Here is a 22,391-nt window from a genome sequence, read left to right on the forward strand (position 1 = left end):
GAGTAGCCCCCACTCACCACAACTAGAGAAAGCCCGCATGCAGCAACGAAGACCCAATGCAGCCAAAAATAAATAACTTATATATATATATATATACACACACACACACACACACACAAAAATAAATAAATAAATATAGCATACTGTCTAAAGTCTACTAGATTTCTCTTGCCTAGAGTGATAATGGATATTCATGACACTGGCCCTAAGATTCTCAATATTACCTCACTACTAGTCAGTGCTCTTGGAACACACATGAATTGGGTGTTCAAACTGTTCATGAAAAGGAAGTTAATCTGTCCACATTGGTCAGTTTTCTTCTCTTCTTAGCATGTTGCATGGATGCTATAGAAAGAATATCACAAACAGTCTGAAGATAGCCAGAACACCCAAATTAATGACAGCATTTCTTTGCAACACCTTAAAGCATTCCAGAGAATATATTGTGATATCTCATTTATTTTAAATGTCATTATTGATACAGAACATTCATATCAACATAAACCCGTATAAGGTATAACAGTTTCTTACAGGATATGGGGACCTGAATTTGAAGAGGTCACTGTCCGAGATTGAAAAATCACTCTAAAATGAGAAGCTAGACACTCTCATAGTAACTCATCCTTAGAGATGATTTGTAAATATGTTGCTGCTGGTTGAGATGAAGTTTTTCTCAGTCTCCATCAAGAGGATCAAGTTATATTCACAAGAAGCTGTGAACGTAACATGTTAAAGTAAAGAAATTAGTCATTCAGTTATAGTGTAACCTAACTGACTTAAAGGTGATCCAAAGTGCAAGCTTGGGCCAGTGTCTCTTCAGCCCAGAAGGGATGCTGCCAGATGCAAAAGAGAATCGTAGTTCCTCTTTTTCCAGGCAGAAGCCTACAAGGAAAAGGGAACAGGAAGCTAGCATAATCAGATCAAACCTTTCACTAATATCATCTAACTCTCTTTCCACTGGTTCTATATAAACCAAGCTACCTTTTTGCATTTTCATGTAAATTTTTTTTCTGGGAGAGAATGTGCTGACCAGCTGTATTTCCTTCCTCTTGGCCGATCTACTTCTAATTATGAATTAATGAACGAGCCTTTCTGGCTTATAATGAGTTTCATTAGCATGAGTCAGCTCCCCTGAGTCAGATCAAGTCTGTGTTTAATGATGGGATTGAGTTTCTGGCCTCACAAAACTGAAAATCTAGTCTCTAAGGACCACCAGCCCAACAAAGGTATCACATGCCTAGGGACCATACCTGAATTTCCAACTGGCCTTTTAACATGTCTCTTTAAGTGAAAAGAAAAAAAAGTACTTAAAAAGCAAGCAATTCCTTTTTAAAAGCTCAGAAAAAAATGTTACGTAAGAGGGTAGGTAGGCAAATCCTAAGGGAGAGGCCCTCTAAACTCCATTTTGGTCCTCTCATTTGGCCTGTCTGAAAGTGCAGAGTGAAGCACCAATTTAAGCATTTAGCTACTGAATGACATCAACTCAGGTACTTAGATCTCAGTCAAATCAGGTCACAAAACCTGCATGTCTGCAAATATAAGAGGGTTTGGGTAGTTATTGCTTACCTCATCAGAGAATTACAACTGCCCATCTTATCTGCCTAGATAGACAAAAACTTGTTCCCTCTTTGGTAACTATAGCCAAATGTTTAAAAACTACAAAATAAAATTCAGAAAATGGCCATCTGCTCTTTCTAAGTTAGGTCAATGTGGAGATTCTTCAACTGTCCAAGGTGAGAAATTATATAAACAAATATTTAGACTATACACAGCCACATTACAGTTTTAAAGACAATGCATTCTACACATGTGGAAACATGTGAGGAAAACCTCATATTAGAGATTGAATGGTTTTAGGAAATAAAAATTCTCATATTTCTAGATTGGGAAAGAGGCAGAATTTCCAAAACAACAGTATATGATATCATATGTACTTAGTGCAGAAAAAAAACCTATAATACTCACATTGATCTTTTGATCAATCTTGATGTGATGATGATCTGATCAAAACATGACCTAATAAAAAAAGCATCTTTTCAAGCAGAAAATCTGTCATTCTCTCTTCCTAATTTTCACCTATGGTGTGTTCTATGCTAGAAAAATATATTCTCTGAGAGCAAAAAAGGACCGAGGTCTTCTGCTTGCTCTCTGAAATCTATCATGGTGAACACTGGGATGGTTTGGCTACCCCATGGTCAAGTTCTAGACAGCAATAATGCAGTGTAGTTTTCCATAAGTATGAACAAAAACCAGTATTAAGTCTTTGGAGACCAGATTTTAACATTAAGATATGTATTATGTTCTCAGCAACCCAAGAGGCACAGAAACCAATCAGACATACTGAATGTAGTGCTGGCTCTTCTCTACATATCAAAAACAATGTTGTTTCATTGGCCTACTAGAACCTATTTTTGGAAATGCAGGCTGGAAAATATGTTAAATAGCCATAATCACATGGAAAATAATGCTGATACTATTTTATTGGAAGCACTATTTACTTACAAAAAATATTTTGAATAAGCTGAAAGATACAATGGTAAAATACGTTTGAAAGAATTATTTAGAATTCCCTTTTCTCTCAAGATTGCTTAAACTATTCAGGGTCTTTTGTGGTTCCATACAAATTTTAGGATTGCTTTTCTGTGTTGTGCAAAATGCTATTGGAATTTTGATAGGAATTGCATTGAATCTGTAGATCAATTTGTGTATTATGGGCATTTTGACAACATTAATCCTTCCAATCTATGAACATGGAATATCTTTCCATTTATTTGTGCCTTCTTCAATTTCTTTCCTCAATGTTTTATATTTTTCAGTGTACAGAACTTTCTTTTTATTCATTTTTCCTTTTTTTAGCTTACAAATAAAAATTTATTAAGTATATGTTAAGCACGTTAGCCAACTGTTCACCATATATTTTTTTTAAATGGAGGTACAGTTGTTTTACAAAGTTGTGTTAGTTTCTATTGTACAGATCTTTCACTTTCTTGGTTAAATTAATTCCTAAGTATTTCATTCTTTTTGATGCTTTTATAAATGGAATTGTTTTCTTAATTTCTTCTTTGGATAGTTCATTGTTAATATATAGAAACACAACTGATTTCTGCATGCTGTTTGTATCCTGCAACTTTACTGAATTTGTTTATCAGTTCTAACAGCTTTTTGGTAGTCTTTGGGGTTTTCTAGATATAAGATCATATCTTCTAGAAACAGAGACAATTTTACTTCTTCCTTTCTGATTTGGATGCTTTTTGTTTCTTTTTTTTTTTTTTTTTTTTTGCCTTATTGCTCTGGCTAGGACTTCCAGAACTATGTTGAATAGAAATGGTGAGAGCAGGCACCCTGTTTTGTTTCTGATCCTAGAGGAAAAGCTTTTAGCTTTTCACCATTGAGTATGATCCTAGCTGTGGGCTTCCCATAGATAGCCTTTATTATGTTGAGGTACATTCCATCTACACCTAATTTGCTGAGAGTTTTTTTTTCATGAAAGGATATTGAATTTTGTCAAATGCTTTTTCTACATCTATTGAGATGAGCATATGATTTTTATCCTTTGTTTTGTTAATGTAGTCTATTACATTTATTGATCAAGAGAACAAACCTGGAGACATCACATTTCCTGATTTCAAACTATATTACAAAGCTGTAGTAATCAAAACACTATGGTTGTGGCATAAAAAGACACATGATCAATGAAACAGAATAGAGACCCAGAAATAAACCGATGCATATTTGGTCAATGAATTTTCAACAAAGATTACACAATGGAGAAATGATAGTCTCTTCAATAAATGGAAAACTTAATAAATGGATAAATGAAGTTGGGGAAACTGGATAGCCACATGCAAAAAAATGAAACTGGACACCTATCTTACACCATACATAAAAGTCAACTCAAAATGAATTAAAGACTTAAATGCAAGGAGTGAAACTATAAAACTCCTACAAGTAAACATAAGGGAAAAGCTCCTTGACACTGGTCTTGGTAAGGATTTTTTTGGATTTGACACTAAAACGAAGACAACAAAAGAAAAATAAGTAATTGGGACTACACCAAATTAAAAAGTTTCTGCCCAGCAAAAAACAAACAAACAAAAATCAATGAAATAAAAAGACAATAAACAAAATGGAGAAAAAAATTGCAAACCATATATTTGATAAGGGGTTAATATCTAAGATACATTAAAAAGTCATAAACTCAATAGCAAAACAAAAACAAATAACCTAATTAAAAATGGGCCAAGGCCCTGAACAGACATTTTCAAAAGAAGATATACAAATGGCCAATAGGTATATGAAAAGGTACTTAGCATCATTAATCATCTAGGAAATGCAGATCCAAACCAAAATGAAATATCACCTCACACCTGTTAGGATGTCTATTATCAAAAAGACAGAGATAATAAATGTTGGAAAGGATGTAGAAAAAAGAGAACGCTTGTATACTGTTGGTAGGAATGTACATTGGTATAGCCATTATGGAAAATGGTATGAAGCTTCCTCAAAAAAAAAAAAAAATAAAAATAGAGCTACCAGCAATCTCACTTCTGGGTATATATTCAAAGAAAATGAAATCACTATATTGAAGAGATATCTGTACCCCCATGTTTGTTGCAATGTTATTTACAATAGCCAAGATATAGAACAACCTAAGTGTCTGTTGACAGATGAATAGGACAATGTGAGACACACACACACACACACACACAATGGAACATTATTCATCCTTAAAAAAGAAGGAAATCCTATCATTTTTGCAAATGGGTGAAACCGGAGGACATTATGCTAAGTAAAATAAGCCAGACAGAAGAAAACAAATACTATATGTTATCACTTATATGTAGAATCTTGAAAAAAAAAAAGAGTTGAGCCAGAAACTAGAATGGTGGTTGCCAGGGGCTGGGGGGTAGAGGAAATGGAGTGAGGTTGATTAAAGGGTACAGACTTTTAGTTATAAGATGAATAACTTCTAAGGATCTCTTGTACAGCATGGTGACTATAGTTAATAATACTGTATTGTAAAATTGAAATTTGTTAAGAGATTAAATCTCACCTAAAAAACAAAAATAACTATGGGAGGCAATGGATATGTTTACTATTGATACTTTGACTGTGGGAACCATTTAACAACACATATGTCAAATCATCACATTGTACCCTTTAAATGTTCTATAATTTTACTTGTCGATTATACTTCAATAAAGCTGGAAAAAAAATTTAAATCAAATAAAATTCCCTTTTCTGATTATCATGGTACATTTCTCCAAGCCTTAGAATAGTTCATGCTAAATCCAAATCTCCTTTCCTCATGGGGATGATGCTGAATCAGGTCAAGTGGAATAAGAGGATTATAGATGTATTTCTGCTAATGGATTTAGCAATCTGGCCTTAATCATTTTGAATCGAACAAGTCAAGATAAGAATTATTGGGTGAAGGTGTGGACATGATATTAAGAACAAAGAAAACTGCCCGACAGTGGTGTTATATGATTTATTAAATACGCACATGCATATATTTCTAATATGAGTGTAAGCTATACTAGGGTCATGAAAATCAGTAAAGATTTCAGTTCACTAATAGTTACAAATGTTACGTTTAGTGTGTGAAATATAGTGTAACGATTAACTGTTACTCTGATGACACACCATTATGTAGGTAATATAAGCAGCAAGAAGAGCTGTCTAGACAAGGAAAAAATTAACTATATGTTTAATTTCACAGGAAACCATTACCACAATGAAGAGGACTGGACTAGCGCTGCTGTAAAGTGTGTGAATCAATGGTCTCTCTAAAAGAAAGAGGGTAGCCAGGAGTTCCTATTCTAGTCTGCTTGTGATTATAGCACATTTTTTTTAATAGAAAGAAGTCATTCCCTGAATTTGAGTTGTAGATAGTGAAGATGCACTGCCCCCAGGTGTCTGTTCTAGGATTTACTGGACGAAGAAAAGAATTATTTTTATTTGCTCAAGGCAAACAGTCCTTCAAGAAAAAGCCATTTGTATTTTTTGTCATCATATTTTAAATTTTTACTGGAGCTTTGGTTCTTTCTTCAGTTGTATCACAAAAGATATAATTGAAGATACTGAAATAGCATGTTCCTCTTGAAGAGAACTGAAGAAATTGAAGAAACAATTATAATTTCAGGTATATTTCAATGGAAGTTCTTTATTTGAATTTCTTTATCACACAAGTATAATAGGGCACCTATCAACATTGCAGTCTTTTATGGCTTTAGGTAAAGATGCTGAATTGTGTTGAACACCAACTATCTTAAATCAGATGCCAGAGAAATTAAAAGTATAACTTCTTTTAAAAATCTAACACTCCTAGGACATTTTATCCATGCACCAAATTATATATTTGAAGCCATATATATACATATACATATGTATATATATGGCTAAAAATTCAAAAGTTAGATCAACAGTAATATATAATGCCTTTTTAAATGTGTGTAATATCATATTTTTCTAAACACTTTCATGTGCATCATAACACCTAATTTCATCTTGGAGTCTGGAATCAGTAATCTGGCAAAATGAGTCAGACATATTCCAAAGAGGGAATAGCATTGTAGTATTTTAAGTATATATTCAAATGCTAATACTCAAGACTATTACTTCGTAATACAGACCCATAGAAAATGAAAAATTCCACCTACATTTTATTCTCCAGAAAAAGCCACTACTGCACCCACTTCTTCTAAGGACACACAAGTATGAGAATAATTGTAAAATCTTGCCAACCCACTTAATTTTTCTTAAAAGGCAGTTCACATTATCCCTAAGAAGTTTGCAGAGATAAAATTAATGAAATTTAATTTTTTAAAGTTGCAAATGTACCAGAAAGTTGTTAATCCTAGATACATATACAGGTACAATAAGAAAGGCCAAATGGTCCTTGCTCATTTAGTTACTTGAATTTGAAATGAAACAGGCATGAACGTCTACCCTTATTGACTGAAGTGCAATCTTTGACCATGGTCAATATATGCCAAAGGTTGTCCCCACTGGGTTTATCAACTAGTTTCAATCCAGAACTCTACTTCAATCTCTCAGCTTTCAATTTTATCCTCACCTGACAAGAAAGAATCTAAAATTTGTTGCTCAAAGGAATAACAAATATAAGTTTGCTTCATAGTCACATTATATAACTATTTACTGAGTGCTTAAAATGTACTGGAAACTCTAGTTTCTTTGTAATATAATATAGATCCTCACATTTCTCAAATGTAAAATATGAATGATAATAATTTTGCATTCATCTTTTAAAACTATTTGTTAGAGTGAAGTAGTTAAAAACTGATAAAATGAGAAGTCCAATAAGTACAAGGGTATATCCAAATTAAAAGTTTTATAATTAGAGGACTTAAGCTCTCCCTTTCTGTGGAAGTCTCAAACTGTAATTCAGAAAGCCTAAGTGGGAAGTGGTTGTGATATTTGACTATTTACAGTTTAAAACTTTTGTAAAATAAAATAACATAAAATATCTTAAACAACCCAATAGAAAAATACATTATGATTATGATAGGTAAGTCACAAAAATATACCAATAGCCACAATTGCAAGAAAATGGTGTTGAATAAATCAAGAAAATGCAAATTGAATCAAGATGAGCTACTTACATTTTTGTTTTTGTTTTCCACAGCACAAGGACACATATTAGAATAGTGCATGAGAGCCACAGCTGGCCAGGGAGCTTTTTTTTTTTCTTTTATGGAGAACAATTAGATAATATCTATTAAAACTTAAATATGCGTAAGCTTTGATAGAACAATTCCACTATCAGTAATATCTTAAAAAGTGTATAAAAGGATGCTTACTGCAGCATTGTTTGTTGAAGTGAAAAAAGTTGGAGACAATATAAATATCCATTAGTAGAGGAGAGTCTATCTAATTAATACATTAGAACATTCTAATGTATTCAAGTGAGCGATATAAAGAAAATTTTCATATATTGAATAATATGTAAACATCTCTAAGAAATACTGTAAATTAAAGATAATGAAAGAAAATCATGGGGAAAACATATTAATAAAACAGATCCAAACATACACACATATACATACTGCTGTGCTAGTACTATGCATGTGCTAGATTAAAAAAGAGAGAGAGAGAGAATACACAAACTAAACCATTACCCTGAAAGGGAAATTGGGAATTGGATGATAACAGAAGGGGAAGTTCTCAAATTTTACATACATACTTACAGTACTTACATATTGTACAATAAAAATAGATGTGTATCATTTGAGAAAAATTAAACTAGACAGATGGGACTGAGAGAGGCACTGGGCTCCATTTTATTCATTCAACCAACAGAGTTGTTATTAATTAAGATCTCTTAAATTGTATTCCTTTATTATAAACAATTACAAAAATTATCTTAATCTTTTTATTTAATCTCATAAAACATGTGCTTTAATGATTTAAAAAAAAGAGATAAAGAGGGACTTCCCTGGTGGTCCAGCCTTTGCCTTCCAATGCAGGGGGTGAGGATTAGATCCCTGGTTGGGAGTTAAGATCCCACATGTCTCTTGGCCAAAAAACCAAAACATAAAACAGAGTAATACTGTAACACATTCAGTAAAGACTTTAAAATGGTCCACATCGGGCTTCCCTGGTGGCGCAGTGGTTGAGAGTCTGCCTGCTGATGCAGGGGACATGGGTTCGTGCCCTGGTCCAGGAAGATCCCACATGCTGTGGAGCAGCTGGTCCCGTGAGCCATGGCCGCTGAGCCTGCGCGTCCAGAGCCTGTGCTCCGCAACAGGAGAGGCCACAACAGTGAGAGGCCCGCGTACCGCAAAAAAAAAAAACCGATGGTCCACATCAAAGAAAAACATCTTAAAAAAAAAAGAGAGAGATAAAGAGAGAATACAACAAAGATTAAGTATCAGGACTGTACTAAAAGTTTTTCTTCCCAGGAAGAATGAGTACTTTTGTTTATCTATATTTTATTCATTTATCCATTTATTAAACATTTTTTAAATATGTCCTAAGTACCTGGCTTCCTGCCTGCCCTTGGACACAGCCAGATAGAATAATTGCTAGTCTTTAAGGTCCCACAGGTTAGTGAGAGAAAAAGCTATGAAACTTTGCCCTGCAATATCAGAAGAAATCTGTGTGAGCTTAAAGACAATTCTGAGTTCTTCAGGAGGATCACAATAGGGAAGGACATCTATATATGAAAGCAAAAGGGACATGAAATGGCATGACCTACTCTGCTTTAGCACCATGCCTTTGTCTAAGGATCTAAAGAGTAACAGAACACAGGGAGGAGACAAATAGGTTGTGTGGGGGTGGACTGGTTGTGGGAGGTATGGATACCAGAGTGGAAAGAGAGGGGTAGGATGTCAAGATGTATTAATAAATGTCATGTCAAGATGTATTAATAAATGGTCTTAGAAAACAATGAGATATTGGGTAGAAGGAGGAGGAATGATGCTAAGGTTTCCATCTAAGATAATTTTTTGGATGTTAAGACCAAGAACTAAATGGCATAAGCAGGTAGAGTAATGAGTTTTGGAGAAACATGAGTTTTGTTTTCAATATGGTAAATCAAATGTCTCTTCAGAGTGAACCATAGTAAACAGGTGGACACAAGGAAATAAAACTAAAGAAAAGGGTAGTACTGAGAATTATCAGTATGTAAGTGGTAGTTTATGTCAGAGTGTAAAATGGTGAGCCAAGTTAAATAATATAAGGTAAAATGGGAAGGGAGTAAAGAATGGAGTTCTGAGCAAAAGCAACCAATATACATAGGATACATTAGAAAATACCTACAAAGGAAATAAAATGAGTTAGTCCTCAAAACAAATTTCCTAACAGCTATTGAAAAAACTGTAAGATTAATTAAGAAAAGGAAGTAAGGAGGAAAAGAGAGCAGTAGCTAGCTAGTGAGGTCCCACTGACCCTAAACTAATAGTATCCGATTTCTAGGAAAAGAAAGCAGACATACAACCAAAATTAAAGGAATTTGATGTGCATTGACCAGGAACTTTCAAGCCCTAGGGTCCCTACAGGTAAGAGTTTTTCTTCATGTGAGATACTCATGTGTTTAGTAATACACATGTTTTACGTATATAGTTTTTATTAAGTCAAGGAGAAAAAACATAGAATAAAAAGCCTTTGAAGTTCCTTGAATTATTCCAACTGAGATTCATCCTTGTGATCTGTGATCTTATTTTCTCATTTCTCAGTTTTCAGTTATTATAAAGTAGGCAAAGGTATTCATGAAATTGAAACATGAGTAGAGAAGAAAATTAATAAATCACTATAAAATTTACATAATCTTGTTTGAATTAAATAGGTCAGTTTTCATCTATATCAGTTGTATTCATGATAAATACATAGCTCCTTTCATATAACAATCTAATGTTGTGTTTGCTTAATACAAAACATACAGTCTTGATTTATAGCCAAGATCCTTCTATGTTTTAATAGAAAATAGTGAAGAACAATCCAAAACTGTAGTCATTCAACAAATTTGAACTCCCCTCAACATTTTTGAAATGACTTGGCTAATATTTAATAATAATGATTCATCAGCTAGAGTTAAGCAAATGACCAGCCTGAGAAACAAATCTATGGTCCTGAATTATATTATTATTTTGGAAAATGTGCTATAGCATAGCATAATGGTTAAGAGTACATATTCTGAATTTAATCTGCTCTCTAATTTTGGCACTACTATTAAAAGTTGTATGCTGTGATCAGGTCATTCACTGAACTTCTCTAAGATCTGGCTTCCTTCTAAATAAAACAGAGGTAATTGTAATATGTACTCCATAGTAATATTGGGAAGAATAAATGACAATAAAGAAGGAAAGAAAGAGAGAGAGAAAGAAAGAAAGAGAAAAAGAGAGAATGAGAGAAAGAAAGAAAGAAACAAAGAAAGAAAGAAAGAAACAAAGAAAGAAAGAAAGAAAGAAAGAGAAAGTAAGAAAGAGAGGGAGGGAGAGAAAGAGAGAGAGAAAAAAGAGGGAAGGAGCATCCCTGACGATATTATTCCCTTAATCATGTTATCTATGATAATGATTACATGATGATGATGATGATGCAATACTCATTCTCCAACATGTGTAACTGCATTGTTTTCTGGAACTTGGCATTGGCACATGTCCACATAACTACTCGCAGTGGTACAATCAAAATAAAATACTTTGGCAAATACAGAAGGTACACAGTGCTTACTTTTCCTAACCCATACTATGTAATGAGGTCATTTGAAGATTATTGTTTGAATCATCCCAGTTCAGAAGCTCCTGTGCTTTTTGTGTGAGCTCTTAATTCACAGTGTAAAAACATATACCCACACAAAAACCTGCACCTGGATGTTTATGGTAACTTTTTTATAATTGCAAAATTATAAATCATCCAAGATGTCCTTCAGTGGGAGAATGGATAAACTACAGTACATTCAAACAATGGAATATTACTCAGGGCTAGAAAGAAATGAGATATCAAGCCATGAAAAGAAATGGAAGAAACTTAAATTCATAAATTTAAGTGAAAGAAACAAATCTGAAAAAGTGACATACTGCATTATTCCAACTATATGACATTCTGGAAAAGGTAAAATCATGGAGACAGTAAAAGGATTGGTGACTGCCAAGGGTCAGGTAGGGAGGGAGGAAGAGTAGGCAGAACACAGAATGTTTAGGGCAGTGAAACTACCCTGTATGATTCTACAATGGTAGATACATGTTATTATATATTTGTTGAAACCCACAGAATACACACCAAGAGTGAACCTTAATGTAAACTGTGGACTTAGTGTGATAATGATGTGTCAATGGAGGTTCACTGATTTTAATAAATGTACCACTCTGGTGTGGGATGTTCATAGCCGGGGAGGCTGTGTCTGTGTAGGGACAGAGGGTATATAGGAGCTCTATTTTCTGCTCAGTTTTGCTGTGAACCTAAAACTACTCTTAAAAATAAAGTTTATTTTTTAAAAATGGATAATAAAAGAATTCTACAAATAACTCTACCCCAAAACTTGATAACTTAGATAAAATGGACAAATTCCCTGAAAGACTAAAATACCAAAAGTATTTCACACAAAAGGTGAAAGAGATAATCTGAATAGACCTATATCTGTTAAATAAATTGAATCAAAAAAAAAGAAATTGAATCAATAATTAATAACCTTCCATACGAGAAAGCATCAGGCCCAGATGGTTTCATTACTGAATTCTACAAAACATTTAAGGAAGAAATGATACTAATTTCCCACAATCTCTTCCAGAAAATACAAGCAGGAGGAACATGTCCCAACTCATTCTATGAGGTCAATAATACCCAAATGTCAAAACTAGAAATAGCCATTACAGAAAGGAAAACTACAAATCAATATCCCTTATGAACATAGGTTAATATTAAAATATTAGAAAATTGAATATAATAATGGATAAAAAGAATCATCCACCCCAACCACATTTATTCCAGGTATGCTAGGCTGGCTCAATATTCAAAAATCAATCAAAGTAAACCAATACATAAACAGGCTAAGGAAAAAAATTGCTTGCTTATATCAATCAATGCACAAGAATCATTGGACACTCAATCATGACAAAAACTCTCAGCAAATTAGTAATAGGAGGGGATTTCCACAACTTGATAAAGAACATCTATAAAAAATACCTACAGCTAACATTATTATTAGGATGAAACACCTGACGCTTGCTCTCTAAGATCAGCAACAAGGATATCCCCTCTTACCCCTCCTATTTAACATTTTACCAAGACCAAAAAAGAAATAAAGGAAAGAAGGAAAAAAAGGATACATATTAGAAAGTAGGAAATAAAACTGTCTTTATGTCATGTGACATAACTGTCTGTACAGAAAGTCAAAAAAAACTACCAAAAAAAAAAAATAAATCTGAAACTACTAAGCATGTACAGCAAGGTCTCAAGATATAAGGTTAGTGTAGAAAAGTCAACTAATTTCCTCCGAAAAATTAGAATTTTAAATAAAAAACTATTCACAAAAGCAACAAAAAATGAAATACTTAAGTATAAATCTAACAAAATAATATAAAATCTGTATGCAGGCAACTGCAAAACACTGATGAAATAAATGAAAGAAGACCTAAATAATATAGAGATATTCTGTGTTCATGGATTGAGAGATTCAATATTGCTAAGATGTCAATTCTTTCCAACTTGGTCGATACATTTAATACATTGTTAAGATGTTAAGTCTTCTCAACTCCATCTACAGATTCAATGCAATTCCAATCAAAATCTCAGAAAGCTATTTTGTAGATATCAACAGGTTGATTCTAAAATGTATATGGAAAAACAGGTCTTAGAATAGCCAGCCCAATTCTGAAGAAGAACAAACGTGGAGAACTCACATTACCTAATTTCAAGACTTGTTTTAAGCCATAGTTTTCAAGACAGGATAGTATTGGCAGAAAACAAGACAGGAAGGAAGAAAGGAAGAGAGAAAGAGCAAGAGGGGAGGGAGGAAGGGAGGAAAGACAGACAGACAGAAGGAAAGAAAGAAAGAGAGAGAGAAAGAAAGAAAGAAAGAAAGAAAGAAAGAAAGAAAGAAAGAAAGAAAAAAGAGAAAGAAAGAGAAAAGAAAAGGAAAAGGAAAAGAAAAAAAAAGCCACATGCACATAGATCAATGGAATAAAATGGAGAATCCAGAATTCAACATCCACAAATATATTCAACAGATTCTTGACAAAGGTGCAAAGACAATCCAATGAATGAAGTAAGTACAGTCTTTTCAATAAATGGTGCTGAAACAATCAGATGTCCATATGCAAAAGTAAATAAATAACCTAGACAGAGATCTCATACCTTACACACACACAGATACACACACTCAGAATGGATCATAGACCCAATTTAAAATGAAAAATTATAAAATTTCTAGAAGAATATGTAGGAGAAAAATCTAGGTAAATTTGAGTTTGGGGATGAGTTTTTAGATATAATACCAAAAGCATGATCCATGAAATAAAAACTAGGTAAGTTAGACTTTATTAAAATTAAAAACTTCTGCTCTGCAAACGTCATTGTTAGGAGAATGAAATGACAATGCAAACTATGGACTGGGAGGCAATATTTGCAGAAGATACGTGACAAAGAACTGTTATCTAAAATATGCAAAGAACACTTACAACTCAGCAATAAGAAAATGAAAAACATGATTAAAAATTAAGCAGAAGACCTGAACAGATATCTCACCAAAGAAGATATGCAAGATATGCTTATGCAAATAAGCATAAGAAAGGGTGCTCCACAACATTTCTCATTAAGGAAATTCAAATTAAAGCAACAATGAGTTCTATTACACACTTATTAAAATGGCTAATTCCAAAATCAGACAAAGCCAACTGCTGGCAAGGATATGAAACTTTATTCATCGCTTGTGGGAATGCAAATGGTACGACCACTTTGGAAGACAGTTTGGCAATTTCTTACAAAACTAAAAGTGGTCTTATCATAGGACCCAAAAATTTCATTCTTAGGCACTTACGCAAATGATTTACACATGTACATCCACACAGAAATCTACAGCAGATGTTTAGAGCACCTTTATACATGGTCTTTAGTTAACAATAATGTGTCCATGTTGGTTTGTTAATTGTATGACAAATATACCATATAATGGAAGATATTAATAATAGAAGATATTGGGTATGGGGTATACAGCAACTCTCTGTACTAACTTTGCACCTTTTCTGTAAATCTAAAGCTACTCTGAATTTAAAAGTTTATTTTAAAAATTAGCTTTGACATGGGATACAACCTTTTTTTTTAGAAAACGTTGAAATCCTAATGATAGTTATTAATGACTATAATCCTTAAATCCTAATCCTGGGTAATATTGGTCTATCTTTACTTATTGGGAGCCAATAACCCAGCTTAGTTAAATTCTTGAGTAACTTAAGTTCAGGTCTGACTCAGCCTTAAAATATATGCCCTTAAAATTCTACCAACCTATTTTGGCACCTCTACAGATAGAAATATCCAGCAATGAAATCACTGTACTATAGGGGGAAGACAGGCATTCATTCATTCAGCAAACATTTTATTTAAATATTATGTGCCAAATCCTGTAGGAAGAATATGGGTACAAAGATGTTATGTCCTCCTGAAATATAAACATAACAAAGAGAGTATAAACTTGCTCCCAGCTATCTTCCTAATAATATGAATACCTCAACATAATAAAGGCCATATACGACAAACCCACAGCAAACATCATTTTCAATGGTGAAAAACTGAAAGCATTTCCTCTAAGATCAGGAACAAGACAAAGATGTCCACTCTCGCCACTATTATTCAGCATAGTTTTGGAAGTCCTAGCCACGGCAATCAGAGAAGAAAAACAAAAAAAAAAGGAATACAAATTGGAAAAGAAAATGTAAAACTGTCACTGTTTGCAGATGACATGATACTATACATAGAGAATCCTAAAGATGCCACCAGAAAACTATTACAGCTAATCAATGCATTTGGTAAAGTTGCAGGATACAAAATTAATGCACAGAAATCTCTTGCATTCCTATACACTAATGATGAAAAATCTGAAAGAGAAATTAAGGAAACACTCCCATTTACCATTGCAACAAAAAGAATAAAATACCTAGGAACAAACCTACCTAGGGAGACAAAAGACCTGTATGCAGAAAACTATAAGACACTGATGAAAGAAATTAAAGATGATACCAACAGATGGAGAGATATACCATGTTCTTGGATTGGAAAAATCAATATTGGGAAAATGACTATACTACCCAAAGCAATCTACAGATTCAATGTAATCCCTATCAAATTACCAATGGCATTTTTTACAGAACTAGAACAAAATATATTAAAATTTGTATGGAGACACAAAAGACCCCAAATAGCCAAAGCAGTCTTGAGGGAAAAAAACGGAGCTGGAGGAATCAGACTCCCTGACCTCAGACTATACTACAAAGCTACAGTAATCAAGACAATATGGTACTGGCACAAAAACAGAAATAAAGATCAATGGAACAGGATAGAAAGCCCAGAGATAAACCCACGCACCTATGGTCAACTAATCTATGATAAAGAAGGTAAGGATATACAATGGAGAAAAGACAGTCCCTTCAATAAATGGTGCTGGGAAAACTGGACAGCTACATTTAAAAGAATGAAATTAGAACATTCCCTAACACCATACACAAAAATAAACTCAAAATGAATTAGAGAACTAAATGTAAGACTGGACCCTATAAAACTCTTAGAAGAAAACATAGGAAGAACACTCTTTGACATAAATCACAGCAAGATCTTTTTTATCCACCTCCTAGAGTAATGGAAATAAAAACAAAAATAAACAAATGGGACCTAATGAAACTTAAAAGGTTTTGCAAAGCAAAGGAAACTACAAACAAGACGAAAAGACAACTCTCAGAATGGGAGAAAATATTTGCAAACAAATCAACGGACAAAGGATTTATCTCCAAAATATATAAACAGCTCATGCAGCTCAATATTAAAAAAAACGAACAACCCAAACACAAAGTGGGCAGAAGACCTAAATAGACATTTCTCCAAAGAAGACAAACAGATGGCCAAGACGCACATGAAAAGCTGCTCAACATCACTAATTATTAGAGAAATGCAAATCAAAACTACAATGAGGTATCACCTCACACCAGTTAGAATGGGCATCATCAGAAAATCTACAAACAGCAAATGTTGGAGAGGGTGTGGAGAAAAGGGAACCCTCTTGCACTGTTGGTGGGAATGTAAATTGATACTGCCACTATGGAGAACAGTATGGAGGTTCTTCAAAAAACTAAAAATAGAATTACCATATGACCCAGCAATCCCACTACTGGGCATATACTTAGGGAAGACCATAATTCAAAAAGACACATGCATCCCAATGTTCATGGCAGCACTATTTACAATAGCCAGGTTATGGAAGCAACCTAAATGCCCAGAGACAGATGAATGGATAAAGAAGTTGTGGTACATATATACAATGGAATATTACTCAGCCATAAAAAGGAACGAAATTGGGTCATTTGTAGAGATGTGGATGGATGAAGAGACTGTCATACAGTGAAGTAAGTCAGAAAGAGCAAAACAAATATTGTATATTAATGCATATATGTGGAACCTAGAAAAATGGTACAAATTAACTGGTTTGCAGGGCAGAAATAGAGACACAGATGTAGAGAACAAACGTATGGACACCAAGGGGGGAAAGTGGTGGTGGGGGGTGGTGGTGGTGTGATAAATTGGGAGATTGGGATTGATGTGTATAAAATGGATGACTAATAAGAACCTGCTGTATTAAAAAATAAATAAAATAAAATTAAAAAAAAAAACTATTGAAAAGCATACATCAGTAAATTCTACTCCTTATTTGAAGAATTTAGTAGGCAGAGTAGTTTGAGATGTGATAATTTAATGTCCAGAAAGACTAAGAAAATCTGAAAAATACCATGTATGAATTCAAAGTATAGTGAAAATATTTAAGTTAAACTTAAAGAGCTTAAAAATTATTAAATATTTTAGAAACGATGTAGTCTTAATGCCACCATTTAATAGAATACATATAATCACCATTTAATAGAATACATATAATAAATAAAATATTTTTGTTTTTAAACTTTTATTTAAACTTAAAGAGATGGTGGAAATAGTTCTTAAATTTTACAGATTTAGATTTTATGTTCATTCAAAGATACAGGGTGTAAATTTTAGAGGCTTAAATATTATTTTAATTTAAATATACTGAGTGTGAAATAAATAATAAAGTGTTCAGCATTAAGAATTATAGAATCTCAACATTCTCACCCAAATTTAAAGGACTGACAATGTCAAGTGTTGATGAAAATTTGAGTAACTGAAATGTCCATGCATTGATAGCAGAAGGTAAAATGATAAAACCATTTCAGAAAACTACTTAAATATCTAAAAAGGATCAACATAATATGTATCTCAAAAATTCTTTCATAAGGATATATGTCCAATGGAAATAAGTATATGTACATCAAAATATATGTACAAAAACTGCAATAACCAAAACATCCATCAAAAGTTGAATAAATGCATTTTTGTTTATTATTTGTGCATTCTAAACAACAAAGAAAAAGAATGAACTACTGCCATAGGCAATGACATGGAGAAACCTCACAGACATAATGTCATGGTAGAGTAGAACTGATAACAGGCTAAAACTCAAAATACTGTATTCAGATTTTCAGATGTTGGACAACAGGTAGCAAAGGGAAAAAATGAAGTGAGCCCCCAGAGTGCCCCATGACTAGTGGTACTCTACACTCAGTGATGGACAACAGTGCAAAGAGAGTGATGGTCTCACTGAGTTTGGAGACAGAAATTGGAATTTGGGGGCTGCAGAGGAGGCTGGGAAGGGTACCAGAGAGAAACGATCTCCAAAAGAGAGAACTAGGGGTCTAATTACAGTGATCATATGATTAATCATCTAAACTAGAACACTTTGGGGTATGAAAGGCCATGCTATTAATAATTATGCCAGGACAAATCCAATCTGTCTTTAGAAAACAGATATAATCAACCCACTGCCATTCTCCTTGTTCCCACAAAGAATTTCTGTTGAAGGTTGGTCCTGAACATGTTTTGAAACACACGGGTTGCCTCTGTTGGAGGCTCTTTTCCTGCCAGACCCAGTTGTGGGGTGCCTCCTGCTCTCTGTCTTCACGGTGCACCTGGTTTATATGCATATGTGCAGTCACTGTTGACTGAAACTCCCTAATGGGTTAGAGATTCTGGCTTGAACAAACTTGCAGCATCACTCACATACTTTACTAAAATCAGCTTCTATGAATCTTTTTTAAAGGGTTGTGATGGTTGCCAAATTTTATGAATATACTAAAAACAATGAATTGTGCACTTTAAAAGAGTAAGTTTCACAGTGTTGAAATAAATTTCTAGGTCCAAGATGGAGCCACTCCTGCCTGAGGTGCCACGACAGCACCAAAGCTTAGATAACTTTCATGTCGCTATAAATCCTCCATTTGACCAGAAACACAGTATATCCAGTTAGCCAATCCCAAACACCAAGCCAACCCTGGACTTTATACTTGCTTCCTTGTTCTTAATCCATTTTCTACTTTTCTTATCCTTGTATCTTTTTCTTTACCCTATAAAACTGTCCCATTTTGCAGTTCTCTGGACCCTTGGGAATCAAGACTGCTCAATTCATGAAGTATTAAATAAAGTTTATATTACCTAAAGTGTTTTAAATCATTGTGAATGAGGATATATGAATCTCAGTAAGGCTGTTAAAAATGTTTAACTTGTGTTGGGTGTAAAACGCTACCCCAAAGCTTCTACCAAGTGATTTTAGTTTGGGATTCTCATGAAATCTCCACCTCAGTCATGCTGTTCTAAATTTGGATCTCAGAAAGTGCTAGTAGTGAATCTCAGAATTTCTCTCCCATAAGGTCAGCTCTAGCCTTCGTAAGCAACTCGGTGCAGTAGCCATTTAGGAATACCAAGGGGTATAAAGCAGTTGTTTTCAAACCTTAGGATGTGTTCAACAGCAATATCTGGAGGACTTATTAAAAGGTAGGTTGCTTGCTCCCACCAACTGAGTTTCTGATCCAGTAAATATGGGTGGGGCCTGAGAATTTACAATACTAACGCTAATGCTGCTGGTCTAGCCACTACTCTTGGAGAACCACTGAGCTAAGCCTTCCTGTATCAAAAAAATTTCACTTATAACCTTCCACCAGGTGTCTATTTGCCTTATATTTGCAAAACTAAGAGCAACTCAAGTGACCCATCTCAGTAAAAAAATTATACATACATATATATATATATATATATATATATATAATAGCATCTGTAAGTTATCATTTTAAAATTGAACCTGCAAAATTGAACCTGCAAAGCAAGGGAAACATAATTCAGGTGAAGAATGAGAAATTCAACCTGTGGTGACATTGAAACATCTAGGAGAAGATGCTATTGGAGGTTTGTGAACTAGGGTTTAGTTGAGAGGAAAGTAATAAATAGTTCAGATATTGAGCATGAGTTTCTTTTGAACAGTGTTTCAGTGGAGGACAACTGAAAGCAAAGACTGTGCTTGCAGGAAGCTCCATAGGTAGGGGCAGGAAGAAGTATTAAGAAAGAAGGCAGGAGAGTGGGGAATTTAGAAACAAAAGCAGGCATTGTGAGAGCAGGCAAAGCCATGTTAGTAAGTCAGGCATTCCCAACGTGGTAAGAGATACTAGGAAAATGTGGCCTGAAAAGGGATCCTTGAATTTTTAAAGGAAGATAAAACAAGGTAATTTTGGAGCTGGCAACAATCCTGATGACGATATAAGGCGGAGTTTTTAAAAATATTTGCCCATCCCCCTCAGTCAGTAATACATTTTATATATATTCAACAAAACACCCTGCAAGTAAAACACAAAACTGAAAGTTTAAAGAAATTTATTTTGCTATTTTCTACTTCAGTTGGTCAAGCAATGGGTCATGACATGAACTTGGAAAACCACTGGTCTAGGGTAACCTACTTATTTCACATAGATGGGTAATAATGAAAAGGTATATGATAATTACAATTCCCAGACTCGCATGAAGGATATCTGACGCCTAGCCCAGTGTAAGGCCAATTAAAGGATCCCATCTGTATCAGTCAGTTCTCCAGAGAAACATAAACAATAATATATAGAGAGATATATTTAAGAAGAGATTTAGTATAGGAATTGGTTGACACAGTTATTGAGGCTAAGTCCCAGATTCTGCCATTTGCAAGCCGGAGAACCAGGAGTGCTTGCTGGTGGTATAATTCGGTCTGAGTCTGAAGGCCTGAGAATTTGGTGGTGTGGTAGGGTGGGGGTGGGGTGAGAATTGTTGATGGTATAAGTCCCAGTCTGAGTCTGAAAGCCAAGAACCAGGAGCATCAATGTCAGAGGGCAGGAGAAGATGGATGACTCAGTTCAAGCAGAAAGAAAGAATTTGCCCTTCCTCTGTCTTTTTGTTCTATTAGGCCCACAATGGATTGGATGATGCCCACGCTCAAAGTAAGGGTGATCTGCCTTACTCAGTCTACCAGTTCAAATGCTAATCTCTTCCTGATACACTCTCAGACACTGAGAAATACTGTTTTACCAGCTATCAGGGCATCCTTTAGCCCAGTCAAGCTGACATATAAAATTAACCATCACACAAGCATAGGCATTTGTTGTGGCCTTGATCTTAAGAAACCACCTCAGTCTTAAATGCTTTACATATTTTGGCTTTTGGATGCTTATTGTTAACGTTGACATTGTACATAAACATTTAGATTTCCATTCTGCCTACTACAATAATTTGTCCACTAAAAATATAAAAATATAGTTTATAGTATACTATTTTGGTTCCGGGTACCATTGTTTTTGTTTGCTTAGCTGTGTTTTCCAAATTTTTGGCTCTGGACTTCCTAACAGGCAGCCTTCACTAATCCCTGGGAGTCCCGGTCCTTCGCTCTTTCTACTGTATTACTCTGGTCTTCAGTCTACCAAGAAGAATGACAGAGTAGAAATGCTAGGGTCCAAGAGACTTGATTTGAAAATAATTTGTGCAATTTTTTAATCATGAGATATTGGGCAGATACTCTTCTCTAAGTCTCTGCTTTCTTCATGTCCAAAATCTATGTAATACTGCCAACTTTAATAAAATATTGTACAGTACTGTGTAAACATGAATTTCCTTCTTCCCTTACCCAGGCAAGACAGCTTAGTAACTGGCATAAAGTGATAACTCAACATATATCACTGCCTACACCCATCACTACATCCTTCCAAGCTGCTGTTATTCCAAGGAGTGAGCCCTGCTCTAAATTCACTCTTCATTGTGCCTTCACTTTATCTCCTATGCCAAAAGCTAGCACAAGTGATTTGAGCATCTAGTTGGGGAAAGGAGACAGGTTTTCTCTGTGTAGCATGTCCCTTCAGAAGAATAGAAAGACAGTACAGGGAGGATCAGAGCTAGCTAGGAGTAGTTTTCCAGGTAGTAAATAAAATTTTTGAGAATTTCTCTTTGAAAGGATTTGATTTAAACCACCTTTATATAGCTCTTCACAATATTTCATGATTTACACTTACCTCTTTATTTATCTAGTCTTTCCCATCAAACTGTAAACCTCCTGAGGGCAGGGCCTGTGTCTTCTTTATCTTACAATTCTTCCACGGCACCTCTCTCAATTCTCTTCCTACAGAAAGCCATTAATTGTGTTCTGAATCTATAATATTGGGTTTTATTCAGGTTTGGGGTTTAGAATGTTGCATAATGGTTATATTTCTGGAATTCATGCTGTTCTTAGTGGAGAGCAGTAAGTAACCAATCCACTACAGGAATGAATAAACAGTCCTGCATTCTGTGAAAGCATCCTATGGAAATGCTACCTATGA

This window comes from Grampus griseus (genome assembly GCF_964374135.1).
Source record: "Grampus griseus genome assembly, chromosome: 3".
NCBI classification, from domain to species: Eukaryota; Metazoa; Chordata; class Mammalia; order Artiodactyla; family Delphinidae; genus Grampus; species Grampus griseus.